This window comes from Aotus nancymaae, unplaced genomic scaffold (genome assembly GCF_030222135.1).
Source record: "Aotus nancymaae isolate 86718 unplaced genomic scaffold, 86718_ANA_hifiasm-v0.15.2.pri h1tg000002l, whole genome shotgun sequence".
Taxonomy (NCBI): domain Eukaryota; kingdom Metazoa; phylum Chordata; class Mammalia; order Primates; family Aotidae; genus Aotus; species Aotus nancymaae.
In genome coordinates, this window is record NW_026988413.1 from 27,147,912 (window position 1) to 27,169,963 (window position 22,052).

The 22,052-nt window shown below is 40.2% G+C and overlaps 1 protein-coding gene across 3 annotated transcripts in view; it reads left to right on the top strand.

The window, feature by feature from the left end:
- Positions 1–22,052, top strand: part of UBE2H (ubiquitin conjugating enzyme E2 H) — a 113,389-nt gene that overhangs the window by 44,440 nt on the left and 46,897 nt on the right. The window contains exon 1 of one of the 3 annotated variants that reach the window (XM_064373535.1): positions 10,331–10,349. The exons of the other annotated variants lie outside the window; for them this stretch is intronic. The gene's annotated coding sequence lies outside the window, so the exon portion shown is untranslated. Of the gene's footprint in view, positions 1–10,330; positions 10,350–22,052 lie in introns of those variants that run through there. 3 annotated transcript variants of the gene reach the window in all.

Sequence of the window (22,052 nt, forward strand, 5' to 3'; positions counted from 1 at the left end):
AGGCACTCAGCTAAGTGTCAGGAATAAAAGATGGGGTTCTTGCCCTCTTGGAACTCGAATTTTGTTCGAGGTGAGGGAGGATGTAAACATACAAAATAATACTCATGATAAAACCTACAAGGAAATAGACAATAGAATGAGGTAGAGAATAGTTGAGATGGTCTGCTGGGCCATCCCAACTATTGTACTTCACGTGATCAGAAATGTCTCTAAGGAAGTGCCATTTAGACACCTCATAAAGGCCTGGTGCAGTGGCTTACACTGTTAATCCCAGCACTTTGGAAGTCCAAGACAGGAGGATCACTTGAGGCCAGGTGTTTGAGACCAGACTGGCCAACATAGTGAATTCCCATCTCTATTTAAAGAAAAAAAAAAGACACACTGTAAAGGATAACAATCAGCAAGCTATCTGTCAGAACAGGGAAGTCAGGACTGGGCAGAAGAAACAGCCATTGCAAAGGCCGTGGGGAGGAAGAGAGCTTACTGTGTTTGAGGAAATGAAAGAAGACCAGTGTGGCTAGAAAGCCAGAGAGGAGGAGTGTGGCAGACTGAGACCATGTCAGGCATATTGTGGGCTTGGATGAGTAAAATTAGACAATTGTCGATACAGTGAGTGATTCACATAGTTAAGATTTGTTCGGAACTAACACTTGGGATTCTACATGTTAATTTTGCACATTCTTTTCTGGGATGTTAATACTTAAAAATAATTACTGAAAGATAACCTAGAATTTATTATTTTTTAAGAGACAGGGTGTCACTGTTGCCCAGGTTGGAGTGCAGATGCCAGCATAGCTACCTGTAGCCTTGAACTCCTGGGCTCAAAGGATCCTTCCATTTCAGCCTCCTCAGTAGTTAGGATAACAGATGTGTAACATTGCTCAGCTGGTCTTGTTTTGTGTTTTAAATAATAGATATGGGATCTTGCTTTGTTGCCTAGGTTATAGTTGAACTCCTGGGCTCAAGAAATCCTGCCTTGACCTCCCAAAGTGCTGGGATTACAGATGTGAGCCACCACACCCAGCCATAGTTTTAAAATTTTTTTAGAGATTAGGTCTTGCTGTGTTGCCCAGGCTAGTCTCAAACTCCTGGCCTCAAGTGGTTCTCCCACCTGGGCCTCCTAAATGTTGGGATTACAGGGATGTGAGCTACTATGCCTGGTCAAGAATTTCAGTCTTTATGTGAAATATATCCTACAATTGCAGACACTCTTAGGATGTTCCTTTTCTTGTCTGAATTCCTGTCCCTCAGGAGCCTGGAATATAGCTATATTGAGAGTTTTCTGTGTCATATTGAGAATTTTCATATAGTCTTATTAACTATCGTTGCATTCTGCTGGTTGATCTATTTTAGCACAACTATTGGAATAAATACTGTTCATTTAATGCCACATCCTTATCTGAATATCAGTTCAAGGATAAGCACAGCTGAATCATTTAAGCTTGTATGAGTACAGTTTTTGAATTTTGTTGATGGTGCTTTAAACTGTTTAGATTCTCTGTAGGTGCGAGGCTTCTTTCCTCCTCTGTTCTCACACTTATTCTGTGTCCTTGGCTGCACTAGGTCGCATATGCATTATTGAGGTTAATGAGAAGCCAAATGTGGAGCGGGGAGCCACAGTGAGTAGCAGCTCCACTACTCACCAGCAGTCTGACCTTAGACAGTGTGGCAGCCTGACAGTGTATTCATTTTTTATAATGGAAACGATACTTGCATGATAGGGTTGTTGAGAGGATTAAATGGTGTAACATATGTAAGACACTAACATATCTTGATAGAAGCCTGGTAAATATTTGGCACCTGTTAATCCTCAGCTTCCCCATAGGGTGAATGTGCTTATCCCCACTTTTGTAAATAGTGTGGGGAGGCAAGGCTTAGAGAATATTTCACTTGCTTTAGGCTGGTGCTTTTCAGTCACTGGGGACTCTTGTTAAAATGCAGATTTTGATTCAGTTAGTCTGAAACCTGGGGCCCACTGTATTTATTTCTAACAAGCTCCCTCACCTTAACTAGGGAGGCCCTAGGCTACTTACCTAGGAAGTGGGGAAGATGGGCCTCAAACCCAGGTTTGCTCTACTCCTAAGCCTTCCCCCTTCCCATAAAGCTTCCCTTATTCTCACTTCTGCAACGAGTTTTTTGTTTGTTTGAGACGGAGTCTCGTTCTGTCGACCAGGCTGGAGTGCAGTGGCACGATCTCGACTCACTGCAACCTCGCTTCCCAGGTCCAAGTGATTCTCCTACCTCAGCCTCCTGAGTAGCTGGGATGATAGGCACCTGCCACCACTCTCGGCTAATTTTTTGTATTTTTAGTAGAGGTGGGGTTATGCCATGTTGGCCAGACTGGTCTCGAACTCTTGACCTCAGGTGATCTGCCTGCCCCGGCCTCCCAAAGTGCTGAAATTACAGGTGTGAGCTACCACACCTGGCCATGCAATGGGTTTTGTTAAGAGACTTGTATGTTCTTTAAACATTCCTGGCTGGGTGTGGTGACTCACACCTGTAATCCCAGCATTTTGGGAGGCCAAGGCAGGCGGATCATGAGGTCAAGAGTTCTAGACCAGCCTGACCAACATGGTGAAACCCCGTCTCTACTAAAAATACAAAAATTAGCCAGGCCTGGTGGCAGGTGCCTAATCCTAGCTACTGTAATCCCAACTATTCAGGAGACTGAGGCAGGATAATTGCTTGAACCTGGGAGGCAGAGGTTGCAGTGAGCCAAGATCGTTCCACTGCACTCCAGCCTGGGCAGCAGTGTGAGACTTGGTCTCAAACAACAACAACAAATCATCCCTCAGACTACTAAGATCTGAAGTTATATTTTATTCATTTGCTCAGCCTTTACTTAAAACTCTTTGTATGCTGAGTTCCCTTTTTAAAAATCTACTTTGAAAGAAGTAGGACTAGATGAAAATGGGTTAATAATACTTAATGTTGTCTATTGGACGATTATTTGTTGTCTCATCATCTTAAATGTTCCACATTGTTCATCTCCCTGTCCCCAAACTTGCTCCTGCTACCCCTGCCTGCGTTTTATTTTTATTATAACTGTCATTGGCTGGGCACAGTGGCTCACACCAATAATCCCAGCACTTTGGGAGGCCAAGGCAGGTGGATCACTTGAGGTCAAGAGTTCGAGACCAGCCGGGCCAACATGGTGAAACCTAGTCTCTACTAAAAATACAAAAGATTAGCCAGGCATGGTGGCAGGCACCTGTGTAATCCCAACTATTCAGGAGGTTGAGGCAGGAGAATCACTTGAACCCAGGAGGCAGAGGTTGCAGTGAGCCAAGATTGCATGTTGCACTCTAGCCTGGGTGATGAGAGTGAAACTCCATCTCAAAAAAAAAAAAAAAAAAAGAACAGTGTCATCACCTGCCAGATTAGAAATATCAGATATTCTTGAGTCTTTCTTCTCCCTTACGTACAATTAGTCATCCAGTTCTTTTAGTTCTTCAAAATCTCGTTGAAATGTGGCTTCCCTCCAGCCCGTCTGCTGCCTATCAGCTCTCACCTGTCTGTGCAGTAGCCCCCACTGACCTCTCTCCCACCAGCGTCTCCCTGTGGCGCTGTGCAGTCTCGCTGTGGTTCATCTTCCTAGTCAGAATAAGCCTGAGACTGCCACACACTCCTCCAGAAGCCCTGTAGTCTTGATTGAGAGAGGCAAATAGGTGGCTCAGAACAGACTTGAACTAGACTGCCTCGGTTCCTGTCCTCCACAACTCATCAGCCCAAGAGTGAGAAAGGTCAATTTGCTAGGGAAAACATTTAAATACAAATACTCATCTTAATGTGTTTAAACATGTTGAGACAGTTCTGTCAAAGGTGAGGAACAGGCTGGTAGTGGTAGCTCGTGCCTGTAATCCCAGCACTTTGGAAGGCTGAGGAGGGCGAATCGCCTGGTTAGGAGTTTGAGACCAGCCTGGCCAACATGGTGTAACCCCGTCTTTACTGAAAATACAAAAATTAGCCAGGCGTGGTGGCGTGCACCTGTGATCCCAGCTACTTGGGAGGCTGAGGCAGGAGAATCACTTGAACTCGGGAGGCGGAGGTTGCAGTGAGCTGAGATCCCACCACTGCACTCCTGCCTGGGCGACAGAGTGAGACTCCATCTCAAAAAAAAAAACAAAAACGTGGGGAACAATGTATATTTCCTTGGGGAAAAATACTGTAAAGAAGACAAACTTAATCTATATGGCTCAGAAGTGAATAATATTTATATGGTCATAATGTAATCTCTGAATAGTGATTTGATCAACAATGGTGATATGACTATTCCATGGAGAGGGAGAAAGAACATGGGGGTGAGGTGGAGAAAGAACATGGGGGTGAGGTTGACAAAGTCATTTGATAATATTTGAAACTATAAAATCAAATAGTTTATTCAAATGTTATGTAGATATAGTGAATTTCTCTTCCATGTGTTTGAATTATCTTCTGTGGGATCTCACATTTAAGTAGTCAAGGGTAAACTATGGCTTTTTAGCAAATTGGAGAGTAACATATATGTTACATGAATGTTGGATGTTGATTGACTTAAATCCATGTCATTATTTTGTGAGAACACATTATTTTGCATGCTGTAATAGCAGAGTAGTTTGGAATAAGGAGCTATTTAAAATATCAGGTCCACTAAGAGGCAAGAAGGGAGGTCAGTAGAGCAAATCCTTGTGAAAAGCATGCTTTTCCCTGTGGATCAAGTAGCCAGGGCTCTGGTGGATTGGTGAACAGCATGAGAGGAAAAAAAGCACTGGGCAATTTAAGCTGCATTTGGCAATTGAGGTGGTGTTTAAAGATGAACTTTATTTTACTGTAAAAGCTTTGATACTGGTATTGGTGAGAGCATGAGGGAAACAGGTCTGCTCATGTGATAGTAGTTAGAAAGTAACTGGGTGCAACCTTTTTGAAGGATATTTAGGCATTATTAAAATTAGGGATATAGTCCTTTGAATAGAAGTTCCACTTCTAGAAATTGCAAACAGCTACTTGAAAAAGTATACCAACACACATGTACTCGGTTGTTTATTGTAACTAATAGCAAAAAAAAAAAAAAAAAAACAGCAAACAGCAGACAGTAGCCTTCCTGTTCACTAATGGATGTGAAATTATGGACAGGTAAATGGTATATTGACATTATGCAAGCACTAAAAAAGGAGCCGAGATCTATATGTCCTCCAGCTTATCCTCCATAGATGCATGGGCAGAGGTATTTCACAGAACAGTTTGTACCTACATGTCTTTGTGTATGTGATGACATGAATGTGTGTGTATATAAACATTTCTATGGAAAGTGCATAAGCAATGGTAGTATCTGGGCAGTGGGACTAGAAGTTGGCGGGGGTGGAAAGGCTGTTTTTAAAGCCCCAGTCATGTTTTCAAAAGTCAAGAAAAAAAGCCTGCAATTCAACACTTGATCTGATGGGGTTATTTGGTTGTATTGAAGGTGCTCTTGTGTCTTTCAGGAGGGGCTCTCCACTGCACCGTTCCCTCTGATTGCAGCACCAACATGTCTCACTTGGTGGCACCTGAACCTATCAGTTCTGTTTGTCTCTGTGGTGCAAACACGACAGAAGGAAATTCAATAGTTTGTCACCTTTTCAATGTCAAGTTTTCTTACTATGTATACATCCACTGTTGTGTATGTGTGTAGGTTTGTTTTCTGTTGTTTTGCTAAATAGCTTGATTTTTTTTTCACGTTCAATTCAGGAAGTACTCCTTGTGAGAAACTTGATTTTTAATGTTCTTCTCATACTTCATAATGATACAGCCTTTATTCTTACTGTTGATGCATATTTAAATCTCAAACTTCTACTTAAATGATTAGGTTGGTTTCCATATCGTTTATTTATCACTTCCATATGTCCTAATTGTACCTGACAGCTCATTTCTTAACTGTGTCTTAGTCATTTCTGTTGGTCTTGAGCTAGCAGTCTTGCTAATATGGCAGGCTGGCTTTTTCTCTGAGATCTATCACCTGTTACTTGTATAATGCTGAAAATAGCTCTAACCACTCTTGTATCACATTGCACACCTAGTTACAGTCTACTTTCACCTCCCTTGACTTTCCAGGGTTTTCTTATTTACTCATATTGGTGTGATTTTCTTGTGGGGTAGGATGTTTCTTTTTTTTTTTTTTTTTTTTTTTTTGAGACGGAGTTTCGCTCTTGTTACCCAGACTGGAGTGCAATGGCGCGATCTCGGCTCACCGCAACCTCCGCCTCCTGGGTTCAGGCAATTCTCCTGCCTCAGCTTCCTGAGTAGCTGGGATTACAGGCACGCACCACCGTGCCCAGCTAATTTTTTGTACCTTTAGTAGAGACGGGGTTTCACCATGTTGACCAGGATGGTCTCGATCTCTTGACCTCGTGATCCACCCGCCTCGGCCTCCCAAAGTGCTGGGATTACAGGCGTGAGCCACCGCGCCCGGCCAGGATGTTTCTTTAACAGCAATTTCTTTCCATAAAATTATTTCTTTTGCTTATTTTCACTAGGGACTTTTTTTTTAAGCAGCATTCAGGTTTCTGTTGAAAGTTTTTATCCCAGTTCTTTCATCCTAAATATTGATAAAGATAGTAAATACAGGCAGCTTGTAATAGTTATTCGAACATATGATCAAATAAAGTATTTTCCTATTAACTACACTTCTGTATAGTTTTTAAGCAGAATTTCAATCAAGAAGATACTGCTATTTTCCATATCTCTTTAGATTACTTTCTGATTTTTTAAAACACTGTTTATACAAGTTTTTATCAAACTTCCAACAGATAATCGGTACTGCCTCTCATAAGTCTTCCAAAGGGACAATGGAAACTGGGCCCAGTTGAATAAAGGCATATTCATTTGTTTTGGAACGCAGAGTTCTCTGCATGGAGATTGCATTTAGCACTGTCTAGTGTATTCATCTCTAGTTTTGCTTTTTTCAGAATAAAAACTTGACAGTGATTTTGAACCTGAACTTCATTCCTTTGTGCATGTATTACTTTAAAAAGGCCAAAGTCTAGTATTCTTCCCCCTTTTAAGTTTTATGAAATCAAGGTTAAATTGTTATTAGTGCCACTTAATATTTGACACCTGCTATGCTTAATGAACTTGGAGTAGTAAAGGGAGCAGCAGGGGTCAGCCATCCATGTTATATAAGATAGAGAACGAGGGGGCTATGATTAGATCTTTAGAGTAGTGGGTTCTAACCTATTGTAAGAGCACTCATTTTTTATTTGTGCATATGTGTTACCTTTTCCTTCTTCCTCTGGATTTATAAGCATTTATATTTGAATTTTAAGAATTTTCTTGAGATTATATTACAGAAGTCATTAAGATGGGGAATCAGTCTCTAGAGACATAAACTGGTAATTAGTGTAGGGAAGGAAAGGAAGACGAGGCATGGTCTGGTTTGTGGACTGGGGTCTTTGAGTAAGTGGCTCCGTGACTTTGGGGTACTGAATATAATGTAAGAGGAAGGGGGTGATGGCATATCTAGCATCTCTTCCTGCTCATGTCTGTGATCCACTATTCACACTTTGATCATCTTTATCTGCTGAAGGGGGGTACCACTGCTTGGTATTTATTCTTACCCATCACTCTACAGAGGTAACGATTTGTCACTGTGAAGAATGCCAGAGAAAATATTTCCTCGTAAAATTTAACTGCTTACTGTGAATGATTCATATATGCCTGATTAAAATGTCTGTGAGTAGAGATTTTTATACACTGACTTAGCTAAATGCTATCTTCATTGCGTGGCATTGCAGTCTATATTTCAAGTTAGAGTAAAAACTATATTTAAAATGGAAAAAAAAAGGGGCCAGGCAAGGTGACTCACACCTATAATCCCAGCACTTTAGGAGACTGAGGTAGAAGGATCACTTGAGACCCATAGTTTGAGACTAGTCTGGGCAACATATGGAGACCCCATCTCTACAAAAAAATAATAAATGAGCCAGATGTGGTAATGTATGCCTGTAGTCCCAGCTACTGGGGTGGCTGAGGGGGAGGATCATATGAACCCGGGAGGGTCGCGGCTGCAGTGAGCTGAGCTGAGATCGCACCACTGCACTCCATCCTGGGCAACAGTGAGACCTTGTCTCAATCAGCAAATAAATAAATGCGATGAAAATAAATAAAATGAAAAATGGAAATAGTGTTTTTAAAGTTTTTTTTTTTTTTTTTTTTTTTGAGATGGAATCTGGCTTTATTGCCCAGGCTGGAGTGCAGTAGAACGATCTCAGCTCTGCAACCTCTGCCTCCTAGATTCAAGGGATTTCTCCTGCCTCAGCCTCCCAAGTAGCTGGAATTACAAGTGCCCACACCACCACACCCAGCAATTTTTTCAATTTTTTAGTAGAGATGGGGTTTCACCATGTTGGTCAGGCTGGTCTTGAGAACTCCCGACCTCAGGTGATCCATCCGCCTCGGCCTCCCAAAGTGCTGGGGTTACAGGCATGAGTCACCGCACCCGGCCAATGTTTTTCAGAGAACATTGGAAACTCGAATACCAAAGGCACTACATAGATACACCATCAAGTCATATTAAATTTAGCTTAGTTAATATTGACAAGTTGCTTTGTGATGAGCGCTCTGGGTAGTACAGCAAAGGCACATACAGCCCAAAAGAGAAAGTAGGATGTTTTTAAATAGATGTTTTGGGGAGGAGGAGTTTGGGGGAAGAAATAAAAGATGTCTTCATTAGGATTTTGCAGAGGGCCACCTGATTATTTGGATGTTTTTATATCATTTATGAGGAAATTATATGTTGCCTATGACTTAGAAGTTTTCAAGGTGAGATGCTGTTGTGATTTTTTTTTTTTTTTTTTTTTGAGACACAGTCTCGTTGTCATCAGGCTGGAGTGCAGTGGCATGATCCAGCTCACTACAACCTCCGCCTCCTGGGTTCAAGCAATTCTCCTGCCTCAGCCTCCCAAGTAGCTGGGATTACAGGCACCTATCACCACGCTCAGCTAATTTTTGTATTTTTAGTAGAGACGGGGTTTCACCATGCTGTCCAGGATGGTCTCAATCTCTTGACTTTGTGATACTCCCACCTCGGCCTTTCATAGTGCTGGGGTTACAGATGGGAGCCACCGCGCCTGGCCTCTTGTCATTTTTAAGGTTGTGATTTCTTTTCTTTGTCTTACCAGCCTGTGATTAGGTAGGTTCTGCCTTTGGAATGACAAGGTTCTTCCTGCATGTTTCTCTCATGTGCACAAGGGTTTCATCTCGTCTCCACCCTTAGGATTTGCAGGTCTAGATCTTCGCCTGTGCTTTCTTTCATGCCATAGCCCCCACATAGAGACTCTGTGACAGACATAACTAAATGCCACCTGGGACTTCTGCACAGCACGTCAGACGCGCAGCTCATTGTTTCCCTTCAGGCTTACGGTTAACCAGGAAAGATTTTTGTTGTCTCCGAAAGTAATTTTATAATTTCCTGAGAGCAGAAAAAGTGGATTTTAATTAAGTACCAGATGTCTTTTAAGGTCCTACCTTCTAAAAGTTTTCCAAAAAATTTTTACAATTTTTCTAGATTTAGAATTTCATTGTGGACTTGTTAGTATCTCTGAAGTGTCTAATGTCTTGAGAATCTGGCAGGACTTTATTTTTTCTCTGCAGTTCAAAATTGTTTTCCAAGTTTGCAGATTTTAAACTGAATGCTTGACTAGCTGATAGTTATTTGACAGTGAGTGTCACTTTTCTGTAGCAGTAGTATGCAACTTTGAGAAAAGAAATTTTTAAAAAATTAAGGGGGTTAGATATGAAACAAAAGGACATCATTTTTTAAATTTAGAAACAGGGTCTTGTTCTGTTGCTCAGGCTGGAGTGCAGTGGAGTGATCATGGTTCACTGCAACCTCGACTTCCTGGGCTCAGACAATCCTCTCGAGTAACTGGGACTACAGGCACATGCCATCATGCCCAGCTAATTTTTGTATTTTTCATAGAGATGAGGTTTTGCCATATTGCCCAGGCTGGTCTCAAATTTCTGAGCTCAGAAGCTCAGCCTGCTTTGACCTCCTGGAGTGTTGGAATTATAGGCCTGAGCCACTGGTCCTATTTGTTTATTAATTTATTTTTATTTTATCTTTTCAAGACTGAGTCTCTCTCTGTTGCCCAGACTCAAGTGCAATGGCACAGTCTTGCTTACCACAACCTTCGCCTCCCAGGTTCAAGTAATTTTCCTGCCTCAGCCTCCCGAGTAGCTGGGATTATAGGCGTGCACCTCCATGCCTGGCTAATTTTTGTATTTTTAGTAGAGACAGGGTTTCGCTGTGTTAGCCAGGCTGGTCTTGAACTCCTGCCCTCCTCGGCCTCCCAAACTGCTCGGATTACAGGGTGTGAGCCACCATGCCCAGCCCAAAGGTAAGCTTTTGATGAACCCTTTAGAAGTTAAGAGAGTAATATACTGTTTAGCTAATATACTGCTAATTTATATACATGCATTTGCACATTATGTAAATTTATAATTTTCAGTTGCAAATAAGCAAATATGCACTATTGCCATAAAACAGCAAAGCAGTGAAGTTTATTAAGGAGCTATTGCTATTTCATCAGTAGCCTTCTAGCTTCTAAATATTTTAAGGTGCATAACTGAAATTGGAACTTCTTTCAAAATCTTTTTTGTTTTGACTATATTTTCTTGCTCTCAAGATGACATCATTATTTTTCCCTGTTTCCCTTCACTTTTCTCTCTCAAACTGTTTCTGCAATTGGGTCATCTCTGACTTTGACTATCTCACTTTGTAAATCTGCTTTTAAAAATATTTTGTTGGTTATGGGGGTGTGGTACTTAGATTTTGTATCTTTCTGATAAGTCTGTCTAAAATTTTTTCTATGAGTCTTAATTTTTCTTTTTCAAATCTTTTAACTCTATTATTTGGAAGTCCGATAGAATAATATATTCAGGGAAAAGCTAGGCTGAGTATTCAGGATACCATAGTAAGTTGCCAATTTTTATTTTATTTTATTTTTTGCTTCTGGGCAATACATATTTATTTTGAAACGGCTATTTTTAAGTGCTACTTCCCTTACTCAGAAGCTGTTTGACAGCTTTGGCCAACTATTTTAGTTGTAAACCTGCTAAAAGTTGATTGGAGTATATCTTTCTTAGAATATATTTTCCTTTTTTTTTTTTTTCTACATACAGTAATTTTATGAACTTCAGTTATCTGATTTTTCTAGCCTACCGTAGATAAGTTTTAAAGGATAGTAACCCTGTAACATCTCCCAAACATAGCTGAAGGTTAAGAACAAAAAGAAGGCCGGGCGCAGTGGCTCATGTCTGTAATCCTAGCACTTTGGGAGGCCGAGGTGGGTGGATCACCTGAGGTCAGGAGTTCAAGACCAGCCTCGCCATCGCCATCATGGTGAAACCCCATCTTACAAAAAAAAAAAAAAATTAAAATTAAAAATAAAAATTTAAAAAAAGAACAAAGAGAAACCAGGAAAAGAACCTCTCAGTGCAAGGACTTTAGCATAACAATGGGAAATTTTCTATAGGAAAAAATAAGTATATTTCTTATTTGTTCCTAAGGGCATCCTTGTATTTTATAGTACAGTATAGCAACTATTATTCTTAATGATGACCCAGCATCAAGAAAGGGTGTAGAGTGCTTTTTTTAGTATTCTGCTTAAGCATGTAGGAAAAAAACAAAACTATAAAAAGAAAAAAAAAAACTATGTTAAACCTTTGAATTTTAGTTTTGTGGCAGTTCATTTAGGCAGAGTTCTGTATATTTGTTTTTACATTTAAAAAGTTCCTGTTGTGTCAGCTGCTGGGCCCGGTATCTTTGGATATACAGTATTTCTTTTAATTTTCCACAGTTCTGTGAATGAGGTAATGTCCCTCCCCCTTTGTTTAGAGATTAAGAAACAGGCTCAGATTTAAGTGATTTTCAAGTTGACTTTAAGTCATGAGTTTTCCAGCTGTTTATAATATATTGCCATTTGGTTTATCTACTGATAACCTCAAATTTAGTGTGTTTAGAAGTAAACTTATTAATAGTATCTTTTATTAGAAAACTTCCTGCTGTCCTGTGTTTCACTTCGCCATTAATCATATCACCTTTGGCTGGGCGCAGTGCCTCACGCCTGCAATCCCAGCACTTTGGGAGGCCAAGGCAGATGGATCACCTGAGGTCAGTAGTTGGAGACCAGCCTAGCCAACGTGGTGAAACTTAGCTGGGCATAGTGGTAGGCACCTGTAATCCAGCTTATTGGGAGGCTGAGGCAGGAGAATCACTTGAACCTGGGAGGCGGAGGTTACAGTGAGCCATGACTGTGCCATTGCACTCTAGCCTGTGCAACAAGAGTGAAACTCCATCTCAAAAAAAAAAAAAAATATATATATATATAATATTTATGTATAGTATATATAAATATATAGTATATATATATTTTGTGTGTTTGTGTGTGTGTGTGTGTGTGTGTATGTATGTATGTATAGTATCACCTCACCTGTCAGAGTGGCAAAAATTGTATTAAGGTCTCAGACTGACAACTTCATTCCAGTGTTCATATTATTTTAAAATTGATTTAAATTTGTTTGTTTTTAAGTAGCAGAGGCTATCTGTGTCACCCAGGCTGGAGTTCAGTGGTGCCATCATAGCTTACTGCAGCCTCAAACTCCTGGGCTCCAGTAATCCTCCTGCCTCAGCCTCCAAAGTAGCTGGGACTACAGGCTCCTACTACCCTGCCCAGCTAATTTTTTTGGTATTTTTTATAGAGATGGGGGTCTCACTGTGTTGCCAACGCTGATTTCTGACTTAACTCCTGGGCTCATGCGATCCTCCCCTGTCAGCCTCCCGATTAGCTAGGACTGTAAGCGTGTGCCACCATGCCTGGCTAATTTTTAAAAATTTTATTTTTGTAGAGACTGGGTTTTGTTATGTTGCCCAGGAGGCTGGTCTCAGACTTCTGACCTCAAGTGATCCTTCCACCCTTGCTTCCCAAAGTGTTGGGATTATAGGTGTGAGCCACTGCACCCAGCCTCATGTTCATTTTATATCGAGTGTCTACTGCTTGCTGGTACTCTTGTCTGAACAAAATAAACAATTCCTGCCCTTATGGAGCTTGCACTGCAGTAGGAGATAAAAGTAAAATATGTAGTGTATTGCGTGGTGGGCATGTCAGGAGTATGTGGTTGTAAATAGGATGTCCCAGAAAGCCTGACTGAGAGGGAGACATTGGAGCATATATACTTTGTTTACACTTACAAATTTAGAGATTGATTTAGAAATTGGAAGATTGATTTGGAGATCCAGTTTTTTGGTTTCTCATGAAAATTAAGACATTGTAGCAATGTTGGAGCTTTCTACTGGCTCTGCCAGGTCTATTCAGCTGTGAAGGCCTGTGAGGGCCCGGTTTAATCTCCCGTCATTCCTGTAGCTATTATCTTAGTTGAGGCCTTGAATATTTCTTTTCTGCTGTTTTGCTTTAACATTGTTTATTCCCACTTTCAGCCAGTCCTACACACCACAGTGGGTTATCTTTGTAAAGCACACATAGATGCACTGTGCATGGAATACTGTTTCCCTGTTTGCCAGATAAATCCATACTTCAGAGCCCTCCATAATCTGGTCTTGGCCTACTTTCTAGTATTCCCTTGGTCCACTCATCAAAATAAATATGTATTGTTCTCAATTTTGTGGACCAGTCGTATACTAAACCTTTGCATTAAATTCTTTCTCCCACCTCAGCGTGTCCAAATCACACTCTGCTTAAGACATTTTGTAAATCCTTACCTTCCATAGCAGACTGTCCCTATCCCTCCCTCCAGGCTAGAAGAAAACTCTCCTACTCTGAGCTCTAGTAGTGCTTTATGCAAACTCTTTCTGCACTTCCTAATGAACAGATCTCATGTTCCCTTGCTAGACTTCAAACTTCTTGAAGGCAGTCTCTGTTTAAGAGTAGTTTTTATGGCTGGGTGCCGTGGCTCATGCCTGTAATCCTAGCACTTCAAGAGGCTGAGCTGGGTAGATCACTTGAGGCCAAGACCAGCCTGACCAATGTGGTGAAACCCTGTCTCTATCAAAAATGTAAAAATTACCTGGGAATGGTGGTCCATACTTTTAATCCCAGCTAGGGAGGCTGAGGCAGGAGGAGGTTTCAAGGAGCCGAGATTACACCATTGTACAGTAGCCTGGGCAACAGAGCAAGACTCTGCCTCCAAAACAAAACAAAACAAAATAGTTAGTTTGCCTTATGATGCTTATATGAAAGGCGTATAGAATATTTAGGAAACCAACTCTGATTAGAAATAAAGCCTCTTTGATCTTTTGTGGATCTAACAGATCTAGACTATATTTTTCATAACTCAGTTTAACAAGTTCCTAGTAATTCTTAAAAATAGTTTTAGGGGGGATACAGGGAATAAAACTGCTTGAGCTTAGAAGATAATGACACATGTATGTTGTTTTGTTGATTGCCCTTGACATAGTATTGCCTCCCAGGTTGAGATAAATGAATACAAATATGCTCTAATTCTTTTTTTTTTTTTTTGTCCTCCCCGCTATTTCTTTTTTTTTCTTTTGAGATAGGGATCTTGCTATATTGCCCAGGCTGGAATGCAGTAGTCCAGTCACGGCTCACTGTGGCCTAGACTTCCCAGGCTCAAGCAATCCCACCTCAGCCTCTCAAGTAGCTGGGACTACAGATTTGAGCAAGCTACCATTCCTGGCAAATTTTTAAAAATTACTTGTAAAGACAGGGTCTTGCTATGTTGCCCAGGCTGATCTTAAACTCCTGGGCTCAAACAGTCCTCCCACTTTGGCTTCCTAAAGTGCTAGGATGACAGGCGTGAGCCACCGCAATGGTCCCTAATTCTTTATACATATGGATTTCATCACTGATAGAAGCCCCCCCATAGTCTTTTCTCTGTGCCACTTTTCTTTTTTTTCTCTTTACTTAGCAATCTTTTCCCAAGTTATGCTTATTTTCTGAATAACTTTTATTTCTACCGTTCAATTAAATAATTTCCCCCTCTTTATTTGAAGAACATTAAAAACCTTAAAATTTTTTTCAGCTCTTATTTCAACCAGGAGCCTTTCTGTTGGACATGACCATTTTTCCTTATAGTTTAAGAGCGTATCTTTAGTTAGGATGTTGCCCAGAGGCTGTTTGTCATGGATGTACAGACACGTGCTTGTCTTTTTTCCATGTGATTTAATTTTTCACAGACATCCTTATGAAGCCACTTAAACTTGTTTCCTTCAGAATATTAGCTATCGATTTACTGTCTTGGCAGAGGATGCTTCTCTTTCAATGTAAAGTCTTTGTTTTCTTTTCTTTTTTTTTTTTTGAGATAGAGTTTCACTCTTGTTGTCGAGGTGCAATCTTGGCTCACCACAATTCTGCCTCCCAGGTTCAAGCGATTCTCTTGCTTCAGCCTCCCCAGTAGCTGGGATTATAGGCATGTACCACCATGCCCGGCTAATTTTGTATTTTTAGGGGAAATGGGGTTTATTTTTAGTAGAGATGGGGTTTCTCCATGTTGGTCAGGCTGGTCTCGAACTCCTGACCTCAGGTGATCTGCCCATCTCAGCCTCCCAAAGTGCTAGAATTACAGACATGAGCCACCATGCCCTACCAGTCTTTGTTTTCTTAAATACTGAATCACTTGCTTTTTTTTGGTCGTCTTCAAACTGTTACACCTCAGAAACTTTTTTGTCTCCTTCAAACTGTTATATTTCAGGAAAACTTAGATTGTTTCATAAATGTTAAGAGAGGACGGGCACAGTGGCTCACACCTGTAATCCCAGCACTTTGGGAGGCTGAGGCAGGCAGATCATGAGGTCAGGAGTTGGAGCCTGACCCACATGGTAAAACCCTGTCTCTACTAAAAATCCAAAAATTAGCTGGGCGTAGTGGCATGCACCTGTAATCCCAGCTACTCAGGAGGCTGAGGCAAGAGAATCTCTTGAACCTGGGAGGCAGAGGTTGTGGTGAGCCAAGATCACCCACTGCACTCCAGCCTGGGCGACAGAGCCAGACTTCTCAAAAAAAAAAAAGGTTTGAGAGAGCTCTAGTAGCTAAGTTCTTCTAAACCTTTATGCCTCTACAAAGCTAAACTTTTGATGATAACTATGTTATTAGGTTTTTAAATAACATTTTATTATGGAAAACTTACAAAACAAAAAATAGCAAGAACAGTGTAACAAATCGCCATGTGCCACTAGGACTCAATCATTAACATTGCCGGGCCACTACTAGTTCTTCTCTACCTCTCCTACCCACACTGGGTTATTTATTAGCCAATCTTAGATACATTTTTATTAGTAAATATTTCCATTTATGTCTCTGAAAGAGAAGGATTCCTTATAAACATATCCCCCAAAAGCACTATTTTTGTGATACTTACATATTAATGGATTAACAGGCATTTTTTTTTTTTACAAAAGAAAAAAAAAAAACAAACCAGATAGTGAAAGTTGCCAAGTTTCTTCAGCTTTTCTAGTGTGATTCATCTCCAGGAGAGTAGGAAACAGCTGGGTCCGAACACGGAGAGAAATCCACACAGCTTGCTTCTGCCCTCTGCACAGAAGCACGTTCTTCATGCCAGGGCCTTGTTTCCTTCCACACAGCTCAGGGAGGGCACCCTTTTATGAACTCGTTACTAGTAAATTTAGATACAATGGTCCCTGAATCCTTGGTCCTTGACCCGTTATTGTCAATCCTATGGCACAGACTTTGCCTTTGGCTCCCTTTCTGGAAAATTTCAGAACTATATAAAAATCACTTGTAAAACCCTGATAGACACATTTTGCCAAGAATGTCATTTATCTCTTGACAGTTTGGCATTTGCCTTTAAATATTAGATTGTGTAATCAGTAATGCCTTTCAGGGAAAATAATGTGGTGATTGGCTGGCACTTTAAACGTGAAATGGACTTAGGTTCTTAGAACCGTTAATCATTATTGTACACAAAATGATGATACCCCTTAATAGTAAAATGCTAAGTGGGTATAAAGCAGTATTTGTGAATAAGATCAAAAAAGGTGAATATAAAATGTGATTTGTGGTTTTATTTAATGAGTTTTTACCAGAATGGTATCTGAAGGGTATTTTATATTTTTAAGCTTTGAAACAGAGAAAGTAATGAGGCACCTTCTAGTGAGTCCCACCAGTCTCCCAGCCTGACCAGCACGCCCAGAAATAGATAATTATTTTTGTCATTTTAATCTGCCTTCTTATTACCTTCCTTGCCCTTGACTTTGCAGCAGAGAGGAGAAAGAAACTCGTGGTCTCTACCATAAATACACGTGGTAACAGCAGTGAAGTAATTATTATATTTTTTTTGTGGCAAGTCATTCATTCAGTGGTGATGGAATGGCTTATTTTTAATGCAATGTCTTTCTTTAGACTAAATCTATTTCTTTTTTCTATATCATTTTGTGCTTGTACCATTCCAAGGCAGCATAAAGTTAGCACAGCTTCTTATTTTACCATTTGGTTAAAAGTTTTGAAAGTTTAGTTCAGTTTGCTTTTGGTTTTTCATGTGAGGTAGACTATGAGAACTCTTTAATTTATGATGTGATGTATGATTAAACACAGGCCCATTGTATCTGGCATGTAGGTTTACTGGGGATCATGGGAAAGAGAAGGCTTGGATAATCTTTTTTACAAAAGAGATGTAAGTATGGACTAAATTCCAAAACTCAAAATGGAAGAAACCTTGTTTTATTGCATCCAGGTAAAGGATAGAAAAGATACCTTCCGTTTTCCCAGCAGTGACATAATTAAAAGTAATAGCTATAGATCAGTGTCATTCATTGCAAATTAGTTCTGATCGATGGAGAATGCTGCATCTGTGGATTTTTGTATTATAAAATTAGTTTAAGACTTCTTTTATTAAACTCTAATATTCTGCATTACTCCGTTCTTTATCTTTGTCAGTTTACTCGTTTTAAGGACTGGAATATCTTTGTACAACTTAATTCAGTTGACTTCTTCTGGATACCCTAAGTGAACAGACACATACATTAGTGGAGCTCTGACTGGGAAGAGGGCACTGATAGATATTAATAATAGCCTACTGCATATGGTGTGTGTGTGTGTGTGTGTGTGTGTGAGTGTTTTAGAGAGGTTCTCACTCTGTCTCTCAGGCTGGAATAGAGTGGCACAATCATAGCCCACTGCAGCCTCAAACTCCTGGGCTCAAACAGTCTTCCTGCCTTAGGCCTTTCAAAGTGCTGGGGTTATAGGCATGAGCCAGTGCAGCCAGCCACCTATTGTATAAATGGCTTATAAGTCATCTGGCTAGGCACGGTGGCTCACACCTATAATCCCAGCACTCTGGGAAGCCGAGGTGGGAGGATCACTTGAGCCCAGGAGTTCAAGACCAGTGTGGGCAACATAGACGCTCTCTCTACAAAAACTAAACATATTAGCTGGGTGTGGTGGTGCCCACTGGAGTCCCAGTTAGGAGGAAGTAGAGGTGGGAGGATCACTCCCTGGGAGGTGGAGACTGCAGTGAGCCATGATCATGCTACTGTGCTCCAGCCTGAATGCCAGAGTGAGACCCCATCTCAAAAAAAAAAAAGAAAATAGTAATTGATTTAACCAGTTTCTTATTGATAAATGTTTAGACTGTTTACATTTTTAAACTTCAAATATTCCAGTAAACATATATACAGATTTATCAGACACACTTATTTTTGTAAACTTTTTATTAAAGAATAACATATATACAAACAAAAAGTACAGAAATTGTCTTTATTTTTTTGAGACAGAGTCACACTTTGTTGCCCAGGCTGTAGTGCAGTGGTGCAGTCTTGGCTCGCTGCAACCTCTGCCTCCCGTGTTCAAGCAATTCTCCTGCTTCAGCCTCCCAAGTTGCTGGGATTATAGGTGCGCACCACCACACTCGGCTAATTTTTGTAGACAAATTATTTTTGTAGTTCAGTGCTGAAATATGTAAAACACATACATTTATGTGTATAAATTCTTTCTTTTTTTTTAACTTGTGTGTTTTTGACATGGAGTCTCACTCTGTTGCCCAGGCTGGAGTGCAGTGGTAAAATCTCAGCTCACTACAATCTCTGCCTTCTGGATTCAAATGATTCTCCTGTTTCAGCCTCCTGAATAGCTAGGACTACAGGCACCCGCCACCACACCCAGCTAATTTTTGTACTTTTAGTAAAGACAGGGTTTCTATGTCTGGAAACCCTGTTGGCCAAGCTGGTCTCAAACACTTGACCTCAAGTGATCTACCCACCTCGGCCTCCCAAAGTGCTGGGATTACAGGCATGAGGCACCATCCCCAGCCTCTTTTTTGTTTTTTAATGCTTTGTAATTTTCTTTTGGGTGACTATACTACAGCTTATTTTTTATGCCGTTGATGAATATTTGGATTGTCTCTAATTTTTGGATGTTACAAATAGTGCTGTGAACATTCTTAAACATGGGCTTCGGTGAATGTGACTATCCATATGTATTGGGCATATCTCTGGGAGTAGCACTGACATTCATAGGGTATGCATATGTGCAGGTTTAGTACTGCCAACAGTTTTTCAGAGTGGGTGAAACCATATCACACTCCCACCAACAGTGTCTGGCTATTTAAAAAAAAAATAACTTCATAGAAGTGAAATTTGAATAAAAGAGTAAATTCATTTTAAGTTTTGGAAGGTAGTGCTGGATTTGTCCTCAGAAGTACTAATTCATACTCCACTGAACACTAGATTTTTATCCAGCTCTTTCATTGTTTTCATTGTTTATAGTGAGAAAATACCATTTTTAAACTTCTTTAATGAGTCACACTTTTTTATACTTCAGTTTTACCCATTTCAGTTTACTTGACTTGGATATTCTGGTCTTTTCTTTGTTGTGGTATTTGTATTTTTTTCTTACTGCTTCGTAATAATTTGTTTTAAAAATCCACAGTGTTTTTTCCTTCCTAGTTTGTCCTTTGTCTTTTATAATATAGAAGTGTTTTAGATGTCTGTTTTCTTTAAGGGCTGTATTATGTTTAATTTTATTTTAACTGGATTTGCCTTTTTTTTTTTTTTTTTTTGAGACTGATTTTTGGTCTTGTTGCCCAGGCTGGAATTCAATGGCATAAATCTCAGCTCACTGCAACCCCTGCCCCCTGGGTTCAAGCAGTTCTTCTGCCTCAGCCTCCTGAATAGCTGAGATTACAGGCATGTGCTACAATGCCTGGCTAATTTTGTATTTTTAATAGAGACAGGATTTCTCTGTGTTGGTCAGGCTGGTCTCAAACTCCTGACCTCAGGTGATCCACCTGCCTCAGCCTCCCATAGTGCTGGGATTACAGGCGTAAGCCACCACGCCCAGCCTGGATTTGCCCTTTTTACCTGACACAAGGATGCTTTTTTAAGTTTTAAAACATGTTAAACATGTTATACTTTTACTTATTACATTAACATTAACTTTTAAATATTTTGTAGGATGTCAGAGAGTGACTGGTCAGAGTAGGCTTGCATGTGTCCATTTGACCAAGCCAGAAATAAAGCCAATTTTCCTGTGTGGAAAGTATTAAATCCTTTTAGTGTGCATGTTTCTTAGTTATCATTTAGAAAAGAATTAGATCAAATTAGCCTAGACTGAACTATCTTATTTAAAAATCTCTTGGGGATACTATTCAGAGCTTGTGAGTCAAGGACTTTACCAAAAATATACCTGGCATCTTGCAGTCAGTTCTGTGTCCTACAGGACACGGGCTTGAAGTGCCAAATATTTAATTTCAAATTTACTCTGTAAGAGATCATTAAAACTATTTTAATGTTTCTTTCTGTTTTGTATAACAGTATATAATTTGCACTGCTGATTGAGAAATTTGAGACCAGTCTATCATGTTTTCCTTTTTAATGTTATAGTGGGATTTGAGAGCTTCGCCAAGCCTCTGTCACTTAAAATTCTTACTGAGAGAATCATTTTTGAATTTTACCGCAAAGCAGATACATAGAACAGATTTTAGACAAATAGTCCTCTCTACTAATATGGATTTATTTGGTTCTTAGAATTTAATCTTAGTACCTTAAAGGGACAAGCATCTCAGGGGTAGGTAAGTTTTGGAGGAAGGGAGCACAGCCCTGTTACCCCTGTGTGATTAGAGTCCTGGAGCACACCAAACCTTGAGGCAAGTCTGAAGAAGGTGGAGTTTGCGGGGTGGAGAAGAGTAGTTGAAAGCAAATGTCATGGATGAGATTTTTAAAAATATTTGTTTTGTTTTGTTGGTCTTTTGCATTTGGCAGTACTGCTCATAGCAAGGTTGTATCATTAACTATATTGATTATTCCACATGCCAAGGAGACAACTGTGGGAACTCTTCTTAGTAAATCCCTCATTTTAGGAGTATAGCATTTCTGGTTTAGGGCAATATGTATTTTGCTGAATTTTGAATTTGACTAAAGGGAATACTGGGTTTATATGACAGGCTCATTAGGGATAGATTGAGAAAGAGAGGGTAGAAAGGGAGAGAAAAGCTAAAATAAAGCACGTATTTTTCATGTACATTTTTTATTTTGTTTGTTTGTTTATTTATTTATTTATTTATTCATTCATTTATTTTGAGACTGAGTCTCGCTCTGTCACCCAGGCTGGAGTGCAGTGGCGTGATCTCAGCTCACTGCAACCTCCACCTCTCAAGTTCAAGCTGTTCTCCTGCTTCAGCCTCCCGAGTAGCTGGGACTACAGGCATGCACTACCACACCTGGGTGATTTTGTATTTTTTAGTAGAGATGGGGTTTCACTATATTGGCCAGGCTGGTCTCGAACTCCTAACCTCAGGTAATCCATCTGCCTTGGCCTTCCAAAGTGTTGGGATTACAGGCATGAGCCACCGTGCCTGGCCTGTTTTTCATGTATATAGACAAAATGCAGTCTTACACATTTAACATGTTTAACCTGTCTAATCCTCATAAAAATCCTATGATATGCTGTTTTCCCAGTTTGCAAAGAGAAAACAAAGACTCAGGGAGTAAACTGACATTATTTTGGCTGGGCTTACTCAGTAAATGGCAGTCTTGGGATTTGAATGGCAGTCTCTTGAGTCCAAAGCTCATGCATATTCTTCTCACAAGAGTATTTATTGCCTCTAAACTACCA